Source organism: Lygodium microphyllum, chromosome 17, assembly GCF_053477565.2.
Source record: "Lygodium microphyllum isolate KBCC chromosome 17, Lygodium_microphyllum_v1.1.10, whole genome shotgun sequence".
NCBI classification, from domain to species: Eukaryota; Viridiplantae; Streptophyta; class Polypodiopsida; order Schizaeales; family Lygodiaceae; genus Lygodium; species Lygodium microphyllum.
The window spans coordinates 128631941-128655457 of record NC_141151.1 but is presented as its reverse complement, the minus strand read 5'-3'; positions in this window follow the sequence as shown (position 1 = coordinate 128655457).

Sequence of the window (23517 nt, the reverse complement as noted above, 5' to 3'; positions counted from 1 at the left end):
CTGACCTGAATCAGGGTTTTCCTTATTGGTCATTTCCTAAACGACAACTACCATCGAACCCGAGTGAACTACTTTACGCAGAAACACTAGGTCCGAAGCGGATTCACATTGCACTTGGTTCAAGGAGAATAGGAAACGAGAGGGATGCAAGGCTCGATCTCTCTGCCATAAGGTATAGTCCCATTCCGTTCCCCTAAAATAGCGTAAATCGGGATTATTATTACTTCGACTTCTAGGTCAGCGCTATCGTATTGCTGCGCATTCAAAGTGTGTAAACCACCCAAAAGTTGTGCATGGGATTTGGTACTTTGTACATACTTAGTTGTTGTGATAACATTTATTTTATGCGTATATGTATAGTGGGGAGGAGTTGGAGACAAAAGTGGTGAATATGATGAGATGCTTTCAGCCTATGTTGAGCAAGGTTGAATGGAAAGCACAACTGATGCTGGTGAACATGTTAGGACTTTGTCTTCTCCTTCTCCAGCTACATCAAAAATACCTAATGATAATAACCCTCCACATCCAGGAGTTGGAAAGAAGGAGGCTAAGCATTGAAATGTGCTATGAGAAGCATGGAGTTATCACTGTTACAGTGTGTGCTTGTTTTGGGTTACAATGTGTTGTTTACATGGGCGCCAAAGATATGGAACAACAGGCTTCTGTCTTTAATCCGGTGCTGGATATGGATCCGAGGCTAGTTGTTGGTCTCTTTGACCTTCCGAGAGACGCAGATATTAGTATATTTGTTCTCCGTTTTGGCGGGGAGTGTGAACTCGTATGGTTGACTGACAAGAATGCCTTAGCTGTATTTTCAGATATTGCAAGAGCCGCAACTGCAATGCGACGAGTGGATCATGCTTCTGCATACAGTGGTGCTGTACGAGCATTTCTGCCCACCTCTGGATCAACCTCCCATGGATGGGGTTCTGCTGAAACTGGGGTAACCATAAAAGGCTCAGCACGTAGGAGAAACATTCAAGAGTCGAGCTGGTGTGAAGATGCTAATTGGGGGAGAAAGGAGAGAAAAAGCGGAGGAAGTCACGAAAAGGAAGGGGAAAAGGAGACTAATTGGGAAAAGAGAATTCGAATGGCGAAAAGGGGGGAAAAAAGACTGGTCTTCACGCGTTCGAATGGAGGAGACGCAACACTGTCATGCTGATACTCGATGGTCATAGGGACACGGGAAGAGAGTGCTGGAGGATAGGGAAAAACAGAGGATTGACAGAGAGGGAAAGGTGGCGTCATAAACTTGATGACGGGCTGTGTTGCGGACGAGAGGACACAGACTTGAATAAGCTATGGAGGATCGTCGAAGTGGAACGTTAAGATTCGAATGCCAACAACGGAGAACCTTATCCCAATACGCGTCGATGATGAATTGGGGCAAAGATTGTCTTCACTGGGGCGCATAAACCCTGGCCCTGCTTGTAGCCGTCAATTAATCAGAGACAGGCAGCAGCAGCAGCAACGACGGATAGGCTTATTACTCCAGTTGTTTCTGTCCTTTATTACTTGCATCTCCAGAACCTTCTCGGTCATACAAAATATCTTTCGACCTTCAATTCTACATTGTTTTACAGTTCTATCTTGTTCTTCCTATAGGATCCTGTTTGCCTTTCCGCAGTATCCCTGCAAGACACTGTTCTTGCACATATCCAGCACAAATGCCGACCGTGTGTGTGACTGGAGCTGGTGGATTCATAGCTTCTTGGCTTGTCAAGCGCCTGCTTGAGAAAGGCTATGTCGTCAAAGGAACAAGTTACCTTTATTGACACCCCTGGAGTTCTGTCCGGAGAAAAGCAGCGGACACAACGTAGCTATGACTTCACAGGTGTGACAGAGTGGTTTGCATCCAAGTGCGACCTTATTTTACTGCTGTTTGATCCCCACAAGCTGGACATCAGTGATGAATTCAAGCGTGTAATTTCATCCCTTCGTGGGCATGAAGATAAGATAAGAGTCGTTCTGAACAAGGCAGATCAAGTGAGCACTCAACAGCTGATGAGGGTCTATGGAGCCCTCATGTGGTCTCTTGGTAAAGTTCTCAACACTCCAGAAGTTGTCTGTGTCTACATTGGATCATTTAATGACAGACCCATAAGTGACAGAGCCGCATTTCTGTCAAAGTTTGAATGTGCTCAGATGCCAAATCCTCTATGGGAACAAGATTTCTGGCAGCGGTGGTGTGGAGCACATGCTGTTAGGTGTGAGGGATTTTTATGGCCTGACAAGTCCATCCCGCGATGGATACTTTGTCCCTAGTTGCTCTTGGGAGGCTAAAGCATTGTAGTCCTGACTACCCCTCCCCTTTTAATTGCATGCAGTATACAGGTCTATGCCCTTACCTCTGTCGACTTTGACTTCCCTCACCACCCTCTTGGGCTCCTGAACAAGTCCCATTTGCAGAAGGATACTAGAATGAAGCTCAAGATTTGCTCCAGTGTATGTTTACATTCCCAGAAGTTACTGGCTGATTAGCTTTGTTGACTGGCTACTGAAAATATGGGAACTTGTCACTTGGGAAGCTTTGCTATAATGAGGTCATGGAACTTGATCCAATTGATGCTTTAGGGTACATGCTAATTTCCGAGTTGTATTCTGATGTTCACTTGAGGGAGATTGTGGACAGGAGATAGGAGATGAGAAATTGTAAAGATGCCTTCACTGAAACAGAAAAGATAATCTTGGAGTTTGCCAAACTTCTTCATGAAGATTATTTGACATAGAATGCCTTTACCGCTATGATAGGTTCTGCCCATTTTACAAATCTGTTAGGATGATGCGAAACATCATACATTGCAACACACTTACAAAACAGGCTGTAGAAAGAAGAAGATAAAGGTTTTGAAGAATGGATGCTGTCTGTGATAAGAGGCAGAAATGCAGAATTTATGAAAATGTTTTGTATCAATGCTGAAAATTTCTGCTGAACTAGCAACTGCCAAGTTATGAAATGAACATGCTGATGTGAAGAGTGTATCCCTTCTTACTGCAACTGTCAACATACACCTGAATGGAAACAGTTTATGAAATACTTCGGATTATCCTGAACATGAATTTCTTGTAACTCATTTGACAAGCAATATAGTGAACTTTGTCATCAAAAATTTGAGTTCTTCTTGTTAGACTCTTCCATTGCTGTACCTTGAACCCCGTGTTCTGCAGCTCTTGCACGATCTCTTTGACATTTCTGGTGAACCCAACGTGAAAGTGCTGCGTCATCAGCAAGATGGGAGACTCGCAAGAAGAGATGACAGATGATAATGTCATGAAGAACCTGTTTCAGTCATTTACCATGTATATGCAGCAGCAAGTTCATGCAAAACGAGACAGTGATGCTATGGATGCCTTGAAAGCTGTCCAACAGGAGATGAAGTAGTTTAATGGCCAGCAAGTGTCAACTTACCTGCATTTGTATGAAGAAAAGATGAAGTTTTTTGGGGTTTCTCAAGATGTTTGGAGCCGCTACTTCTTGCGGATCGTGGTGCGCGCTCTTGAAGGTCGAATTGCAAAAATTCAAGAGGCACATGCAGGTTGGGCTGAATTTAAAAAGGCATTAAAAGATGAATATTTCCTGGAGGATACAGGTCTTATGAATCGCAGGAATTTTTTAGCATGGGTTTCTATGCCTAATAAGGGACTTTCTGTTACCGCTCTTTTACGAGAGTTTGAAAGCCGTTATGATCAGTTGGATGGGACTGAACAGCAAGCTTTGGAGATGCAGAAAGTGGAGTTATTTTTGCAAGCTGCAGATGCTGATTTACAGGAAAAGTTGGATGATCTTTTGGAAGATCAAGCTACTGATTCAGGTTTAAAGACTGAGTGGAGACATGTCATTGATGCTGTGAATGCTCTTGTCAAGAAGCAACGCAGGAGAGTCAGATTGCATCGAAACACAGGATCAGTTCCTGAGAAATCCTTGGAGACTTCTTCTTCTACCCCTACTACTTCTTTGCCTAAGCCTACTCCTCCTGTTATGAATCCACCAGTTCCTGCTGCTCCAGTGCCCTTATCTCTAGATGATGTTATTAAAGGCTTGGCGGATTTGACGATTGAAGCAGTCAAAGCTGAAGTTGGTAAGTTAAAGGAGCAACTTATGTCAGTACCTGCTGTAGCACCTACTCCAGTGACTGCTTTTCCAGCTGGTCAGAGAAAAGGGCGACGATGTATTTGGTGTGATAGTACAGAGCACCAACATTGCAGAGATTGTGATGCTTTTCAGGAAGCACGTAAGAAGAATGTAGTGTTCTGGGGACAAGATGGGAAGATATGGCTGACTGAGACTGGCGCTCCTCTTGACACGAACTTTGGTAAGGGAGGTATGAAGAAGCTTGTTGATGATATGGCTACGCGATCAGCTTATGTGAGTGTTAGAGGAGATGCTTCAGCTTTTGGAGTCCAGCTTGAGCAGAAATCTGATGGAGACTCTGCCTTATGGTCTTCTGCCTTAGAGATAGCGAGAAGAGGGAAAGTTCAAACTTCTACTATGACTTGTGTGGGCTCTAGCATCCGAGGAGAAACAGGATGGGATTCTCCTGTTGACAGGTATTCTATTTTTTCTTATATTGCTAAAACGCAGGGTTTAGATGCCATGGTTGAAGAAAAGAGAAGAAGAGATGAGGAGGGTCCTAGTTCCTCCAAAAAGACTAGAGGGGGTGACTTTGTTTCACCACCTGTTATAGCTCCACCTATGCCAAATTCTCCAGCTCAAACAGGTTCTGATCAACCAATGGAAGACAAGCAGAAAGAAAAGAGGCAATCAAGAAAAGAGCCAGGATTCAAGCTCTTGTCAGACCTTGATATGCAAACGGATATGAGTAAGATTTTTCATGAAAGAATTTTGAATAGTGAAGTCACTTTTACTGTTGGAGAGGCTCTTGGGATTGCTAGAAGAGAAATACAGGATCAGATGCAGGATCTTTTGCGGAGGAAACGACATGCGATGGAAGGACCTGCTTTACAGGGATTGTGGCATGGAGCTCTTGGAGAAGAGCATGATGATGCAGTGATGGTTGAGAATGCTTTTGTTAATCCGCAATCGGAGAAAATAGTGCAACCTATGCAGTATGAAGATGATGAGACCCCTATTCTCATTCCTCGTAGCCATTTTTCACGAAGTCATTGGGCTAGAGCAACCACTGAGACAGTGGTAAGGATTGGAGAGAAACAAATTCCCTTGATTGCTTTAGTTGATCATGGTTCTGAAATTAATCTTATTGCTCGAGGTGTTTATGAGAGTGGCAAATGGCCTATGGATGCAGAGCATGGCTGGCGCATGAGAGCCGCCAATAATACTTCTGGTGATATGTATGCTGCTTGTCCGAGTATCAGAATTTCTATTGGTAATGTTGAAGAGGATTATCATTGCTTTGTTCAGGATTCATGCTCTTATCCGATTATTCTTGGACAGCCTTTTATTACAGAAGCAAGAATGGAAACAAAAGTGATGGATGACGGATCAGCTTATGCACGGATACGTAGTAAAGATGGTATGCGAGCTGTTCAGTTTATGACTGTTGGGGTAAATCATCCGAGAAACAGGGACTCCTTGCGTGAGGCACCACTACCTGCGAAGGAGTTGGATTTTCATTAGGTACCGCTGTCTTGCGAGACGCCAGTGGTACGGAGCGGAGAAAAGAGGAGATCTCGCCTCCTGGCAGTCAGTCTTTCTCCAATAACTTTGTTGGGTTTACTTCAGATAGTTCAGTGAGTTATCAGAAAATTTCAGATTTGCCTAGAGCTGCCAGGCAGTACATTGGTCGTAAGGAGAAAGAGTTGAAGAATGCAAGTACCTTGCAAGCAGAAGAGCATGTGGATGGATTGTATGAAGGGATGTCTTATGCAGATACATTGTTTGAGATGAGAGCAATGCTGAAAACTGATGTATGCAAAGGTTCAAAGATCATACCCGTGCAAACCTTGGATATGTTTCAGGAAATTTCTGGTTTTATGCTGCAAACAGAGTTAGAGGCTGAGAAAACTCAGCAAACTGAATTTATGGCTGATCTTGATCAGCTAATAGAATTGCAGAGGGCTGAATCCATTCAGCCAACAGAGTTGAATGCAGAAAAATTTCTGCATACAGAGTTACAGGATGCGTCTATGCAGTCCATAGAGCCGAGGGCTGAATTCATTCAGCCAACAGAGTTGAATGCAAAAAAATTTCTGCATATAGAGTTTCAGGCTGCACCCATGCAGTCCATAGAGCTAAAGGCTGAAATTTTTCAGCCAACAGAGTTGAAAGTTGCTGAAAATTTGCAGAAAATGCAGCAAAGGAAAGAGTGCTTGAATGATGCCAAGGTTGACACAAAATATAAAATAGTTGATAAGAAGGTTAAGCCGGTTGCAGGCCCGCTTCCTTCTGATAGTGATGAAGAGATTGAAAAAGCTATGAAGCAGCCTATGTTGAGGGATCCTGCAAATATTGGACATAAGTTTTCAGGGCTGAAATCTGTCTTTACTGTTAATAAAGTCATCATAGTTGGGCATATGGTTGGATACTATGGCAGAAAGCCTTCTCTTGCAAAGGTGGATGCCATAAACAGGATTGCAGAGTATTGCTCAACTACTTCAGAGGTGCGGAGATTTGTGGGAGCTTGTGTATTTTACATGATTTGGATTCCTCATTTTGCTCATATTGCAGATGTTCTCTATCAGCTGTTTCGAAAGGGGCAGAAATTTCATTGGGATGATGAAGCTGATGGAGAAACAGGTTTACTAGAATCAGAAGATGGACTTGACCTGTTTGTGGAGTTGAATGATCCTGGATAGTTGGCACATCCGGAGGATGCGCAGGTTTAGAGGGGGTGGATGTCATATTGCTGCGCATTCAAAGTGTGTAAACCACCCAAAAGTTGTGCATGGGATTTGGTACTTTGTACATACTTAGTTGTTGTGATAACATTTATTTTATGCGTATATGTATAGTGGGGAGGAGTTGGAGACAAAAGTGGCGAATATGATGAGATGCTTTCAGCCTATGTTGAGCAAGGTTGAATGGAAAGCACAACTGATGCTGGTGAACATGTTAGGACTTTGTCTTCTCCTTCTCCAGCTACATCAAAAATACCTAATGATAATAACCCTCCACATCTAGGAGTTGGAAAGAAGGAGGCTAAGCATTGAAATGTGCTATGAGAAGCATGGAGTTATCACTGTTACAGTGTGTGCTTGTTTTGGGTTACAATGTGTTGTTTACATGGGCGCCAAAGATATGGAACAACAGGCTTCTGTCTTTAATCCGGTGCTGGATATGGATCCGAGGCTAGTTGTTGGTCTCTTTGACCTTCCGAGAGACGCAGATATTAGTATATTTGTTCTCCGTTTTGGCGGGGAGTGTGAACTCGTATGGTTGACTGACAAGAATGCCTTAGCTGTATTTTCAGATATTGCAAGAGCCGCAACTGCAATGCGACGAGTGGATCATGCTTCTGCATACAGTGGTGCTGTACGAGCATTTCTGCCCACCTCTGGATCAACCTCCCATGGATGGGGTTCTGCTGAAACTGGGGTAACCATAAAAGGCTCAGCACGTAGGAGAAACATTCAAGAGTCGAGCTGGTGTGAAGATGCTAATTGGGGGAGAAAGGAGAGAAAAAGCGGAGGAAGTCACGAAAAGGAAGGGGAAAAGGAGACTAATTGGGAAAAGAGAATTCGAATGGCGAAAAGGGGGGAAAAAAGACTGGTCTTCACGCGTTCGAATGGAGGAGACGCAACACTGTCATGCTGATACTCGATGGTCATAGGGACACAGGAAGAGAGTGCTGGAGGATAGGGAAAAACAGAGGATTGACAGAGAGGGAAAGGTGGCGTCATAAACTTGATGACGGGCTGTGTTGCGGACGAGAGGACACAGACTTGAATAAGCTATGGAGGATCGTCGAAGTGGAACGTTAAGATTCGAATGCCAACAACGGAGAACCTTATCCCAATACGCGTCGATGATGAATTGGGGCAAAGACTGTCTTCACTGGGGCGCATAAACCTTGGCCCTGCTTGTAGCCGTCAATTAATCAGAGACAGGCAGCAGCAGCAGCAACGACGGATAGGCTTATTACTCCAGTTGTTTCTGTCCTTTATTGCTTGCATCTCCAGAACCTTCTCGGTCATACAAAATATCTTTCGACCTTCAATTCTACATTGTTTTACAGTTCTATCTTGTTCTTCCTATAGGAGCCTGTTTGCCTTTCCGCAGTATCCCTGCAAGACACTGTTCTTGCACATATCCAGCACAAATGCCGACCGTGTGTGTGACTGGAGCTGGTGGATTCATAGCTTCTTGGCTTGTCAAGCGCCTGCTTGAGAAAGGCTATGTCGTCAAAGGAACAAGTTACCTTTATTGACACCCCTAGAGTTTTGTCCGGAGAAAAGCAGCGGACACAACGTAGTTATGACTTCACAGGTGTGACAGAGTGGTTTGCATCCAAGTGCGACCTTATTTTACTGCTGTTTGATCCCCACAAGCTGGACATCAGTGATGAATTCAAGCGTGTAATTTCATCCCTTCATGGGCATGAAGATAAGATAAGAGTCGTTCTGAACAAGGCAGATCAAGTGAGCACTCAACAGCTAATGAGGGTCTATGGAGCCCTCATGTGGTCTCTTGGTAAAGTTCTCAACACTCCAGAAGTTGTCCGTGTCTACATTGGATCATTTAATGACAGACCCATAAGTGACAGAGCCGCATTTCTGTCAAAGTTTGAATGTGCTCAGATGCCAAATCCTCTATGGGAACAAGATTTCTGGCAGCGGTGGTGTGGAGCACATGCTGTTAGGTGTGAGGGATTTTTATGGCCTGACAAGTCCATCCCGCGATGGATACTTCGTCCCTGGTTGCTCTTGGGAGGCTAAAGCATTGTAGTCCTGACTACCCCTCCCCTTTTAATTGCGTGCAGTATACAGGTCTATGCCCTTACCTCTGTCGACTTTGACTTCCCTCACCACCCTCTTGGGCTCCTGAACAAGTCCCATTTGCAGAAGGATACTAGAATGAAGCTCAAGATTTGCTCCAGTGTATGTTTACATTCCCAGAAGTTACTGGCTGATTAGCTTTGTTGACTGGCTACAGAAAATATGGGAACTTGTCACTTGGGAAGCTTTGCTATAATGAGGTCATGGAACTTGATCCAATTGATGCTTTAGGGTACATGCTAATTTCCGAGTTGTATTCTGATGTTCACTTGAGGGAGATTGTGGACAGGAGATAGGAGATGAGAAATTGTAAAGATGCCTTCACTGAAACAGAAAAGATAATCTTGGAGTTTGCCAAACTTCTTCATGAAGATTATTTGACATAGAATGCCTTTACCGCTATGATAGGTTCTGCCCATTTTACAAATCTGTTAGGATGATGCGAAACATCATACATTGCAATACACTTACAAAACAGGCTGTAGAAAGAAGAAGATAAAGGTTTTGAAGAATGGATGCTGTCTGTGATAAGAGGCAGAAATGCAGAATTTATGAAAATGTTTTGTATCAATGCTGAAAATTTCTGCTGAACTAGCAACTGCCAAGTTATGAAATGAACATGCTGATGTGAAGAGTGTATCCCTTCTTACTGCAACTGTCAACATACACCTGAATGGAAACAGTTTATGAAATACTTCGGATTATCATGAACATGAATTTCTTGTAACTCATTTGACAAGCAATATAGTGAACTTTGTCATAAAAAATTTGAGTTCTTCTTGTTAGACTCTTCCATTGCTGTACCTTGAACCCCGTGTTCTGCAGCTCTTGCACGATCTCTTTGACAGCGCCCTTGCTGTTCGTGTCCTTTGAACGATCTTCTTGCTATCCATCATGATTGAGAAAAGTTCCCAGCCAACCGAGAGCATCCATCCGTAGGATGGACCCATGGCCACATCCACCGCACTTTCCTCATGTTGTTTTAGTTATCTAATTACCTACCACATTTAGTTGGACATGCATCAAACATCTTCCTTAATTAGTCCGTTAGGCAGCACTGGTTCCTTCACGTGATCATAGCACTTGACATAGAAAAACAATGTCAAACAAGTTCCTTTTCAACATGTTATCATATTTATCTTTGAAATACATAAAGTCCAGCCCGTAGGCTTATCCATAATCCGTCCGAAGGCTATCCAGCAATCCACAGGGATTACTAATCCAAGATTCCACCCATAGACTAGTATGTGGGCCTCGAGATCCAATCCCAAGTCACGTTGGCCTCTTGCACAGGGCACGAAAGGCGAGGGATTTACGGCCAAAGCCCTCCTGCATCTAAGTGTCCTCGGGCTCCAAGTAGCGCTCAATGGAGAGACCTTTCGCGGCGGGTTTGGTCCACCTTCCCGGTGCCGTTAACAACCCCCTTAGTTAGGGTTAGGCAGGCAGTTAGGGGTAACTAAAGCTTCCTCTCCCTTCAGTCCTTGAACCTGAAGCATTAGATATCTTTTTATCCTTTAATTCTTTGAGCAAACAAAGCAAAACAATACTCTTAAAACTGTTATAAGCACAATCATTTCTATTGGTCGTTATTTTGGCCAACTACTAAGGAGCGAATCCTTCTTTCCGAATGCATCCAACACTCGGTTTGGAATCAATTGCAACTTGGAAAGTTCCTCAAGGGTTTGTTTGTTAACCCTATATCCTTGGGTTAGGGCTGTATCCTATTAACTCAACTTAATCAAAATCTTAAGTTCTATTAGCAGTAAATATGTTATTCCAATTCACTGATTGGTCTTTTGCTTCAAGCAAATATCTAATCCCCGAATCTTGGTTACTTTACTCAAGAAAGGTACTATATCAGGACAATTTCATCTTCTTGCAAGATAAACTTGCGTAAGAATCTGCCAATCTCATTCCGAGGAATTGGCCATTCCCTTGTGATCAAATTACAAGATCGTGCGACTCTACAACTTGTTGCACAAGTGTCGCATCAAACTATGGGACTATTTACCCATCGAATGGAGTCTTATAATCACGAAATCATGATTAGATATAACAATCCGTTCCTGATTGCATTAGGCCGACATTGTCGGTCCTAGGGTTCCAAGTTCAAACCGAGTTTCGTCTTTTTTTTAGCGAGAGATTCTTAGGGTAAAAAACCTAGATCATTTCTCCAAGTATGTCCTACTGTCCCTACATTCCGTGAATGTGGGCAAGTCTTTAGGTTTAAGAGTTTCAGCTTTAGCAATAGGAGCGATTAGGTAATGTCCTCAACGTGCTAACCCTAGTTAGCTCTTTGAGATATGTTGCATTGAATTAACCCTTCCTAAATGTACCTCACAGTTTTGGTGTTTAGGTTTAAACCAATTTAACTTGTCTATTCTTGAAGATAATTACGCTACCATTTCCATAACCACATGATTCATTGTCTACGTGTAAGTTGATTTACAAACCCTAACTTTTCGGATTAAGATCAAATCATAGGTTAAGTTATAGCATAATTCCAATTGAGCATCCTATAACATGCAAACAAGATTCATGCTACTAAGCTTTAGGATTTTATGTTTAAAGATGCAAGCTTTTTCTACTTTCTTTTCCAAATGAATTTATTGTATGTTGAACTTACACACCCTTTTGTTGATTTAACTTTTTAGGCCATTTGCCTAGAGTTAAATCTTCTTCATGCAGCCCTAGCAATTTCCTACAGTTGCTAGTAACTTTCTTTAAGAATCATTTCGAAAAAAAGATGTTCAATAATGCGATATGCGGTTTATTCCTTCCATGCTTAATCGAAGTGTACTATCATAATTTGGTTTTGTAAAAATGGACATTAATTAATCTAATTTCATTACTTTGCAATGCATAAAAATGACTTGCTAGAAATGCATAGAAATCTTATGCTCACTTTATTTTGTTCGTTTTATTGAAAAATACTGATGACCGAATCCCTCAATTGTGAGCTATTAGCCAAAGTATTTTCAATCGAAAAAACATGCATCCTCATTCCTAAAATGATCCATGCGTAATTGAAATATTACGAGGTTAATTAAATTTAGGAAGAACCTGGACTTGTGGTGAAATGTCCACATGGATGTTAGGAGACGATCCTCCTACAGTTGCACCTTGTTCTTTCTTAGGAGCCATCCCGAATGCAGCCTTTCCGTCTTGGATGCAGATTTATGATCTTGGCCGATCTTCTTCGAACGCGAAACTCCCTTTGTGACCGATTGCACCGTCTTTCAGAGTTGGCTTTAGAAGGCTTTATAGGTTTCCTCCTTAAATTTGGCTAATGGGAACTTGTGGGGAACCTAAGGGGGAAAAGGGTTTTTGTGAAGGCCAATAGAAAGGGGGTTCTAAGGGACCCCAAGGTTAAGATGAACCTTTGTGTAAGAAAACTGCAATAAGAGTGAGACCACTCTCTATGAGGGGCCACATGAAAAGAAGCCCTTGAATCTATCAACCAACACTGAGTATACCCTGACAAAGCATCATTCAGCTATGAAATATCAAGAGAAGAAGTTGAAATCATCATCAGAATCGATCTGCATAGCATTAATCTCTTTAATCTTGACATTGGACTTTCCAAGAACAATGTTGCGATCATCATTTTTGTCATGTGCTTTACCCTTGCCCTTTTCTTTATGCTTGTCCTCATTCATCTAATGGCATTGTGGCCAAATATACCCTGCTTTCCTATAGCAATGACAAGTGGGAAAAAAACTTAATGGGCTTATAAAAGCTTGGATGGGACAACACGGAAAAGGGGGCTTTGAAGAAGGCCCACAAGAAAGGATTTTTTTAGGCTTGCAATATGAAAGGGCCTTAAAGGACCCAAAAGCATTTTATGGGGGGGGGGGGGGGGGAAACCCACGGGGAGGGTTTTAAATCTTGGGGAGGGGGGGTAGAAAAATCTTTTGAGACTAAGGCCTACTAAAGCCACGGGGGCTTTTTTGGATCCCGATGGGGGATAGTTTTAGGATGCACTTGGTGGGAAAAAGGGGGAAAAGGGGGCTTAAAGGACCCCCCCCCCCTTAGAAGCTTCTAAGGTTTGTGGCCCAGCACGTGGCTCGACTGAGGACAGTGGCCAATACAAGCAGGTGGTGGTATATGACGGTGGCTAACCAATGCCAGCGGCGCTGGTCCACAGAGGCGGTAGCTCACGACGTTACAACGACGTCCCTTCTCAGCAACGTGGCAGCTTCAAGCTCCTAGGTAGCGTCACATCTTTTCTCACAGCCTTTCTCCTCTTCACACGACCACCATTCCCCCTCTCCTTCCCCACAGGGGGTTTATATGGGAGAGAGAGAGGTAACTCCCTCCCTCCACACGCCATTACGCATTTTGTGTTGAAGGCCGTCTTTGGGATATCTTTGTCCTTGATTCTTATCTGATAGTAACGAGACCTGAGATCAATCTTGGAGAATATCTTCGCACCCTGAAGACGATCAAGAAGCTCATCTATTCTAGGAATAGAGTACTTGTTCTTGATAGTTGATTGATTCAACCCTCGGTAATCAATACAGAGTCGAAGTGTTCCATCTTTCTTTTTCTGGAATAGTACTGGAGCTTCCCATGCACTACAAGGAATTGGGCAATTAGCGATGCTGATTAGCGACGGCGGATATCGGCGTCACTATCGGTGTCGCTATCGGCGTCGCTATTGGCGTCGCAACTGGCGTCGCTATTTGCATTGCATTTGCGACGCAAATAGTGACGCCGCAGGGAAAAAAAGCGCGGCCGAAACCAGAGCGCCATTTTCATTTTCTTTTCTTCGCCTTTTGAGAGCGAGAGCGAGGGAGAGAGCGAAGGCTTTGTGAGAGAAGAAGAGGAAGAGACTTGCTGCCGCCGCCGCCGCCACCGCCGTTGTTCGCGAAGGAGAGGAGGAGCCCTCGTTTCAAAGAGAAGCCGCCCACGCTCGCCATATCTCATTGGTGAGTCTCCCTCTCTCTTTCTTTTACTTGTTGAAGGTTTAAATCGTTCTCTTTTGTTTGTTTAGGAGAGGAAATAAAAGAGAAGGAGAGGGAGAGGGAGAGAGAGGGAGAGAAAGAGAAAGAGAGGGAGAGGGAGAGGGAGAGGGAGAGAAAGAGAGGGAGAGTGCATTCTCTCTCTCTCTCTCCCTTTTGCTTGTTTAATGTTTAAATTACTTTCTTTTTTGCTTGTTTAGGAGAGGAAACGAGAGAGTAAGAGAGAAAGAGAGGGAGAGGGAGAGGGAGAGGGAAAGAGAAAGAGAAAGAGAAAGAGAAAGAGAAAGAGAAATAGAGGGAGAGGGAGAGGGAGGGGGAGGAAATAAGAGAGGGAGAGAAAGAGAAAGAGAGGGAGAAGGAGGGAGAGTGCATTCTCTCTCTCCCTCTCCCTTTTACTTGTTTAATGTTTGAATCACTTTATTTTTTGCTTGTTTAGGAGAGGAAATGAGAGAGAAAGAGAGCGAGAGGGAGAGGAAGGGGAAGGAAATGAGAGAGGGATAGAAAGAGAAAGAGAGGGAGAGTGCATTGTATCTCTCCCCGTCCCTTTTGCTTGGAGGATGTTTAAATCACTTTATTTTTTGCTTGTTTAGGAAATGAGAGAGAAAGAGAGATAGAGAGGGAGAGGGAGAAAAAGAGAAAGAGAGGGAGAGGGAGAGGGAGAGGGAGGGGAAGGAAATGAGAGAGGGAGAGAAAGAGAACAACAGGGAGAGGGAGAGGGTGAGAGAAACAGAGAAAGAGAGGGAGAGGGAGAGAAAGAGAGGGAGAGGGAGGGGAAGGAAATTTAAGATAATAGACTTAATGATAATGGTATGCAATGTGCTTTGCCATGGGCCACATTCTTCATCAAAATGAACCCAAAATTATTGTTATAGAAGAAGAAACCCTTAAATTGAGTATAGGATTATTTCTCTCAGGTCTTATGACTATGAGTAGAATTGATTCAAATAAATTTTATTACTATAGTTATAAAATTTCATAGATGGTGCGCATTAATTTTAAAATGGATTACTTATACTCAAAGCCGAGATATAACAAATAATTATCTACCGGGACAAACAAATCGTTGAGCATGATACAAGGCCGAGATATAACATCGGAAAATCTCTCGACTACTATATACAATGCAAGGTTTATGTTCAACTTGCAACTTGACGTACATCTCCATAAAGCTATCCATTTAAGCCTCGTTTGCTGTAATGTAGATAAGATGGCAAACGAAGAAGGTCTTATTGTTCAAGACCGCGAGACGTATCTTAATCAGCGTGTCCCATGTCCTTGCTCTCAATGCAAGTTGGCAATTAGACGAAAACATGATTGTCTATAGAACACGTACGACAATTTGGCAAGTTTCAATTTGAGATCATTGATCAGGCGATTGCGGATTTTTAGCAAACGGTAATTTTAAGTTAGCATTTTTCATGCATTGTACTCTCAAGCTAATTGAAAACCATACACAATAAGATTGGGTCTTGTTGGCAAATTTTGTATCTAGGGGGGTGATGTCTCGACCCAAGGGGGAGTGCACCCTTTGCGGCCAATTAGAAGTGTTTGTGGATGTGCGATGGATGGATTGCAGGAGCCAATCGACCACTCACAAGGCCCATCTATACCGTCAATGCCAGAGGAGACAGACAACCTTCCCGACTTGCCTACAATCTTGGAGCCTGAGATGGAGGCAATGATCGATACATTGATTCCCATGGATGTTGAGACATCTGACCCACTTAGAGAGGAAGCATCCATACCATTATATGATGGGTGCCGAGTATCTCGGTTGAAGACATTGCTTGCACTCTTAAGTGTGCAAGCAAAATACGGTTGGAGTGATACGAGTGTGATGAGTTATTCAGGTACCTTGCACACAGACTTCATTGTTTTTTTTTAAACAGTATTATTGCAAACATTTGTGTTTTTTCAAGGTGTTTTATGATTTTTTTCAGGTTATTGAAATATCATATATTGCCACCTGCAAACACCATGCCTGAGTCTCGTGATGCTGCATGACATGTTTTACGGAAGCTTGGCATGGACTACAATAACATCCATGCATGTATCAACGACTGCATATTGTTTCGAGATGAATATGAGACTATGGAGACATGTCCAAAGTGTGGTGCTCACAGGTATCGACAGGACTTGTAAGGGCAGACCATCCCTCAAAAAGTTCTCAGACACTTTCCGCTCATCCCCCGCATAAACCACATGTTTCGCATGTCTGCCATGGCAAGCTTGACAACGTGGCATGTGCAGAATAGGTCCACGGATGGAGTGCAACAAATCTCAACAGATTCGCGCCCATGGAGCCACATTGACTCTACCTTCCCATGCTTTGCGTGAGAGCCAAGGAATCTTCGGCTCGGTCTCGCCATGGATGGTGTGAACCCATTCAGTCTGCGCTCGACTTCTTACAGTGTGTGGCCTATAGTGCTTGTCAACTACAACATTCCTCCATGGCTTTCTACGAAGAAAGGACATCTCATCCTTAGCTTGCTCGTCCCGGGCCGCTACAAAGTAAAAAATATGGACGTGTATCTTCCTCCATTAGTCGATGAGCTTAAGATTTTGTGGGAGGAGGGGGTCACGATGCAAGATATGAGTAGGCGCGATGGTCGGCGGTCAGCCAACATTCAAGCCATTCTCATGTGGACGATGCATGACTTTCCGGGATTGGGAGAGTGCTCAGGTGACCAGACCTTTGTTCTCGATGGTAATATCTATATTTTATTTCATTCAATCAAGTATTCACTAGGTCGTGGATCGCCTTGCAGGTCTCGTTACCTCAGGTTATCATGCATGTCCATTGTGTGGGCCACAGTTAGACTCCCGAAGGTCACGAACCATGAAGAAGATGGTATATCAAGGACACACCGCTTTCTTGCCGGAGGATCATGAACTCAGGGAAGGTTTTCTTGGACGACCTCCAGCACATATGAACGCTGCAAGCTGGTACGAGCTGAAAATGGTAAACCCGGAATCACATCCAAATGGAATGTGACAGTTCTTAGTTTTCTACGAGTTGCCATATTGGACCCACTTACAGCTCAACCACTTGTTGGATCCCATGCATATTTTCAAAAATGTGGGCAGCTTTCTATGGGACCACATCACAAGAAAGAGAGACACTATGGGGTCACGAATGGATTTAAAGGAGGTAGGTAAGATGGAGCCGCTTTGGCCGCAGTCGAGTGCTGAAGGGGGAGTGCAGCTTCCTCGCGCTCCCTGGGTTTTGTCTACCAAAGAAGAGCGCATTGTGAAGCAAGTAATCAAGTCTATCCGCACTCCGATGGGTATGATGCGTTCTCTCAGGTCTGCATTTTCTAAAGATGACCAAATGTCTGGGCTAAAATCCCATGATTGGCATAAGATATGTCAGGTTTGTGAACAGAATGGATTTTAATTAGCGTGGACATTTTGAAATTTGAAAAGTGACCATTATTCTTAATGCTTTCTCATTTGTGGCAGTTTGTCCTACCGATCGCGATCGCGGGATGCCTAACTCCAGAAATTCGCGGGGTCATTTACAAGTTGTCGACTTTGGTGCAATGGATCTCACAGAAAGAGATTAAGACGTTCTCTATTGAATCCGCAAGGCGGGGAGCAGTTGAGATGGTCTGTCTCTTTGAGAAATACCTGCCCACTAGCATGCTCACGATACAAGTTCATCTTCTTGTGTATCTTGTGGATGAAGTGGAGATTGTTGGACCTGTCCATACGCGATGGATGTTCTTCTTGGAGCGCTTCATGAAAACCCTGAAAGGCTTTGTGCGACAAGGAGCTCGTCCGGAAGGTAGCATGGCGGAAGGTTGGTTGGTGTCAGAGGCGTTAGTGCATATCTCACAATGGCTACCAACGGTGGAACCAGACAATGAAATGCTATGGACGCTGAAGGACGATGATAGGCTGACTGGAGATGTGGTGGTTGAAAATGGGGTAGAAAAAAGAATGGATGCCTCAATGGAAGAGAAGGTGAATCGCTTTTGTATGTTGCACCATGCCTCCATGGAGACGTGGCTTGCCAAGTACCAGATTGCAAGGCAAAATCGAGAAGAAGCGCGAGCTGAATTTCAACGCAGTACGCATCACCGAACGATTCAATATCCCGAAGGCATGGAGGAGATGCTGCGGTTTATGTCAACACGATGGTTGCATGGAGCCTTGACCGCAGCATCCAGCGAAGGGACAGAGGTCTCAATGGAGGAGTGGGAGTTCTCGAGGGGATGTAGTCCAAAGGTAATGAGGGGTTTAGAATGTGTCATATCTAAATTTGCTTGCTACATCTAATTTGAGTGTTTCAATGTGCAGTACAAAATATATAGTGCAGCGTGGTCGCACGGACGGCATTTTCGGGTGGAGCGTATTGACCAAATGCACTCCACAATGGACTGTGGTGTCATGGCAAGGTTTAAGCAAGAGAGCCGGCGACGAGCAATGGATCCGAACATGGTTGTGGATGAGATGGAGTATTTTGGGAACTTGCAAAGTATTATTACGGTGGATTACCGTAGCTTCTCCATGATAATATTCGATGTGCAGTGGTTCAAAGTGGTACTTGGAGGAGCTGGAGCAACAATTCGACGAGGTCCATCTAGATTTCTTGAAATAGATTCCGAAAAAAAATGGATGGATTTGCGCGACACCTTTGTGTTGCCGGCCCATTGTGAACAGGTATAAATAGCCATTTGCTTGCTAATTGTAATACGACATGGTTTATGTCACAATGGTTTGAAGTCGCTTTGTAAGTGTTTGTGAACAGGTAATCTTCTATCCAAACTCCCGACAACCTCGATGGTGATATGCTATACCTTCAACTCCTCGAGGTGCGAGAGTATACGATCAAAGCGATATTCCAGGCATAGATGAAGAAAATATGCAAATAGAGGGATCGAAATTACAAGGGGTGGAGGCCACCGCAAGCTGGCTAACAATGATGGAAATACAGAAGTCGTATAATTTTTTGAGAACGAGGCTGACTCGTTCTTTTGTGGTGACATGTCTATCGACCTTCCAGTGTATGCAGAGTTGTGTCAGGAGATTAACATGGGACCATAGAATACTTCATTCTTGGAGAATTGTATTATTCAATTCGTTGTTTAGATCTTCCATAAAGGTAGATAAGATATGCATTTTAAGAGGGATTTTTCAAAAATGATTTATATTAATGTGCTTTGTATAGTTTAAATTGATTATTCTAACATCATTTTTTATCTGTGCAGGTATCAACATTTTCAGGATGAGTCGAGGGATGAGCGATGACGAGTTTCAGGACATGATGGCACGCATGTCTCCAGATCAGCTCGCGAGATTCAGAGAGATGGCAGATTAGGAGCTGTCTCGTTCTTCGTCAGGGCGCTCTGCTAGATCAGCTTCAGCTAGATCAGCTTCAGCGTGATCAGATGCTTCATCTTCGAGCAGACGATCTCGACACTCGTGACTTGGGCCAGAGGGAGGGACTGCCACTGCAGGAGGATCAGGGGGGTGCTGTTGTGGAGACACGGACGCGGTGTCTCCGTCTCCTCGTTCAGTTGGAGCTGCGTCACCTCCAGGATTTGTCACACCTGTGGGGACGTCCACTCCAGTTACTCTGGCTTTTGCGCAACTGTCGGTAGATGGCACGCCTTTTGGTGGCACTCCTTTTGGTGGCACCCCCTTTGGTGATACCCCTTTGAGTGGCACTCCGGGAGAGGGTACCCCCATCAGTACACCGGATGTACATGGGTCTCCTGGATATGCCCAGGAGCGTGGACGGAGATGGGAGATGGCCCATCTTAGGCATACTCCTAGGGGTTATGGATACCTAGTGGATGGCAGGTCAGGAGCCATCATCATGAATGATGAGGGGAGGAGGGTGATGGCTCGCATGAGGGAGTTGTGCCAACAAGTTTTTCGGCACAACGTCCTGGATCATTGGAGGAACATACCGGAGGGGAGCAAGGAGTACATAGTAGCATCCTTGCACGAGGAGTTCCCGGTGCTAGCCGCAGTGGATAGATTCTCTACGGGCTGGATGATGGATTGCATGCGTGCGTACATGTCACATAGACGATCCGACACACACAAGGCAATCAAGAGTGGGGCTCCAAAGCCCAAGTGCTTAGATGCAGACGACTGGCGCCGACTGAGGGAGGAGGCTACAAATTTGCCAGGACGTTGGAGTCAGCAGCGGGAGGCGGGGAGGGCACGAATCGAGGCCGGATCGGTACATCATCTTAGGAGTGGCGGCCACAGGACATATTTGGAGGACTTTGTAAGTTTCTCTTTTGTTTTGCTTATTTGTTTTTTTGAGATATTCTTTGTATTGACAATCATGTTTCTAACAGTTAGCATTTTGTTTTCTTTGCAGCACTCCATTATAAATCGCGATCCGCAAGGCCTTGAGACTCGATATGCAAAGAGGCACGGTCTCAGGGCATTGATTGACCGATTGTATAGACACGACGGCCCTGTAAGTCACTCATCTTTCTTGTCCGTAGTTACCATGAGATATTTGAATGCATTATTGTATGGTGGATTGATATGTTGTTTCTTTTTCTGCAAAATCTGTTTGATGCTCCTTCGCAGTGGGAGGAGCTTTCGGAGGACGAGAATTTGTAGCTCGCCCTTGGATCCTTAGAGCTCACACACCTTTAGTTTTTAGTCGCCCGATCTATGTAGACATTTTCTATGTATTTGTGATATTGCTTCATGATTGTACCAATCGCATTTTATGCGATATCATGTATTTATTTCATGTATCAGTTTTATGATTTCAGTATACATTCTTTTTGTTTGCAAACGCTTTGTATGTAGTAGTGCAGAAACTATTTTGTATGGCTCTCATACAGCACATAGTTGCCCTGCCACAAAAAAAAAATTTCTCTGTTACCGTCGCTATTTGCGTTGCAAATTTACTACACGCGTCGCTATTGTCGTCGCTATGAGCGTCGCAAATACTCTGCAATCGTCGCTATATACGTCACTATATAGCGACGCATATAGCGACGATTCTATGGCGTCGTCAATAAGGACGCTTTTTGCGACGACGGGGGCAAATTTTATTGTTTGTATTTTCGTCGCTTTAAACGTCGCTATAAAGTCTATATCTTGTAGTGATGGTGAACTGCTAGGACGGATGTAGCCCTGATCTAGCAGTTGCTTGAGTTGTTCCTTCAGCTCAATTGCTTCCGGGATGGACATTCTATGACGTCTCTTTGCAATTGGCGCAGCTCTTGGTACTAGTTTGATCTCATGATCCACTTCTCCTGGAGGCAAAAGTTATCTCAACTCTTCAGGAAATACATCCACATATTTCTTTAGCCATGAAGGTCCTTCACTAGACTCCCGCTTCTTATCTAACTTGTTGAGCTTAATCAAGTAGATAGGTAGTCCTTTTCTGACTCTCTTTATAATCCAAGATGCCTTGGCCAATTGAATTTTTGGCACTCCAGCCTCACCTTGAGTTGTGACTAAATCCCGTTCAGCGTTCCGAAAGGAAATTTGGCCCTCTCCACAATGAATGTGGGTGTCATTAGGTTTAGGCCAATCCATTCCGAGTAGACACTCATTGATACCTAAACTCATAACTCTGAATTTGACCAAAGTCATCTTTCCTCCCAGAAAGAATTACACCTTAGCAGTTTTCTTGGTACAAGTAACCTCACGACCATTTGCCAATTCCATAAGCAAGATAGGTGCTTCTATTGTGGCTATTCCTAATCTTTTTGCACAAGCTGGTGAGATAAAGGAATGTGTAGTGCCACAATCAATCAAGGTCTTGAAACCTTTACCTTGATAGTCCGACGGAGTCTAAATCACCGAGAAGTGGCGATTCGGGCCTTTCTTGTGTAGAGTGGCTACCTCGGGTAGCGGCTCCTTGACCACGGCCAGTTCCTTGGAAAGATGCTTGGCGATGTTCTCCTCCAAGCTTGGGACATTGCCTCTTGAAATGTCCTGGCTCATTGCAGTGGAAACAACAGAAGTTCCGGCCATTGCTTTGGGTAGGGACAAAGTTTTTGACATTATTAGTCCTTGCTTTCTTTCTTTGTCCCTGATTCTGACCTTGAACTCTCTTCATTTGAGGCCTAAATGTTCCTCTGTTCGGGTCATTATAAGACCAAGTTTTGTTACCACTTGGTCTAGCCTGCACTCCTAAATTATAAGGGCAGCTCGAATAAGTGCATCCTGAAGATCTGATGGACACATAGATTCGAGACGGGTATTCACTGGTGGATTTAAACCAGCACAAAATTTTGACACCTGCTATGTCATGTCCATCTGTGGCACATACTTAAGAAGTGAGATCAATTTAGAGTAGTATGCATCAAGAGTGAGTCCTAGCTGTTTTAGCTCGTAGAACTCATTCATTTTCCGTGTGCGATATGCAGGTGGTAAGTATCTTCCTTGCACAGCTTTCTTTAGCTTCTCCCAGGTAATGGATCCTTCCACGATCCCTTGATCTCTGCACCATTGCTTCCACCAAAGACTGGCTTCATCGGTGAGCTTCAACTTACCTAATTGGCAGGTGCAGTACTGGCTGCTTCAAAGTAATCCTCCATGGATTCAATCTAAATTTCAGCATCTGCTTGGATCGATCTTCCTCTCCCGTCAAATTCAGGCAACTTAATCTACTTGAGAAGGAACTTCTTCTCCTGGATTACAATAGTACTTGATGTAGGAGGCGAACTGGGGATTTGTACCTAGGGTTGTGCATGGATAAAGGTTTCTTAACATTATTACTCGTTAATTGTTACGATTCATATTTCATCTCCATTTCAGCTATCAATCAAGCAATCTAACCACTTAACTTCTTATCAATTCTCATGAACAAACAGACATTGATAAAAAGAAGTCTTATTGCATTTATATGGACATAGCTCTTTTGGAATACAACATTTCTTGCGATGATAAGCCAAATGTTTACATTTATTTTGGGGAGAATAATGTTGTATTACATTTATCTACGGGAACTGGATAATAGTATGGTTTCGGGTCATGGATCTTCAGGAATCGGTAAGTCATTGGAAGATTAGGGTATCCTTTCCTTTGGAACCCATTCTTCTCATGGTGCCCCAATACCTTGATCCAGTCATCGCGGGGATTACACGGGTCACTTCCTCATATACAGATGAGTTTAGCTCAACCCTCCGACCTCGAATATGTAAAGTTGAATTTACATGAGCCTCCACAAAAATGAACAGCTTCATGACTTTCAGGTCTTCCAACCACTTGATCCTCTTTTGGTTGGTTTGAAGGTATGCAAACCGATGGGCAGCTATATAGTAGATTCCTGAGGCACCCGTTCATCTTCATTCCATGTAAAAAGGCGATGGATTATAAATACGCTCTAGGATGTTCATCATCACAACCCTTTGTTGATAATATGGGGAATATATCGCAGTCATAAACATGACTTAGAACACTAAGAACATGTTCCATGCTTCGTAATTCTGCAAGACAGCATCGAAATTAAGAAAATGTTTGGAATAACAACATTTGCTTCACTTCATCTTATTAAGATATCATAAAAACAAATCCTTTGTTGGTTCGCTCTAATACAAACTGTAAACATGTCCACGTGTTGTCTTTAGGGACACGTCTTAGTAGTCCATCGGAAAGGATGTCTAGAAAGCTCCGCCCGGCACTCCCATGGAATGTAATGGGGTCT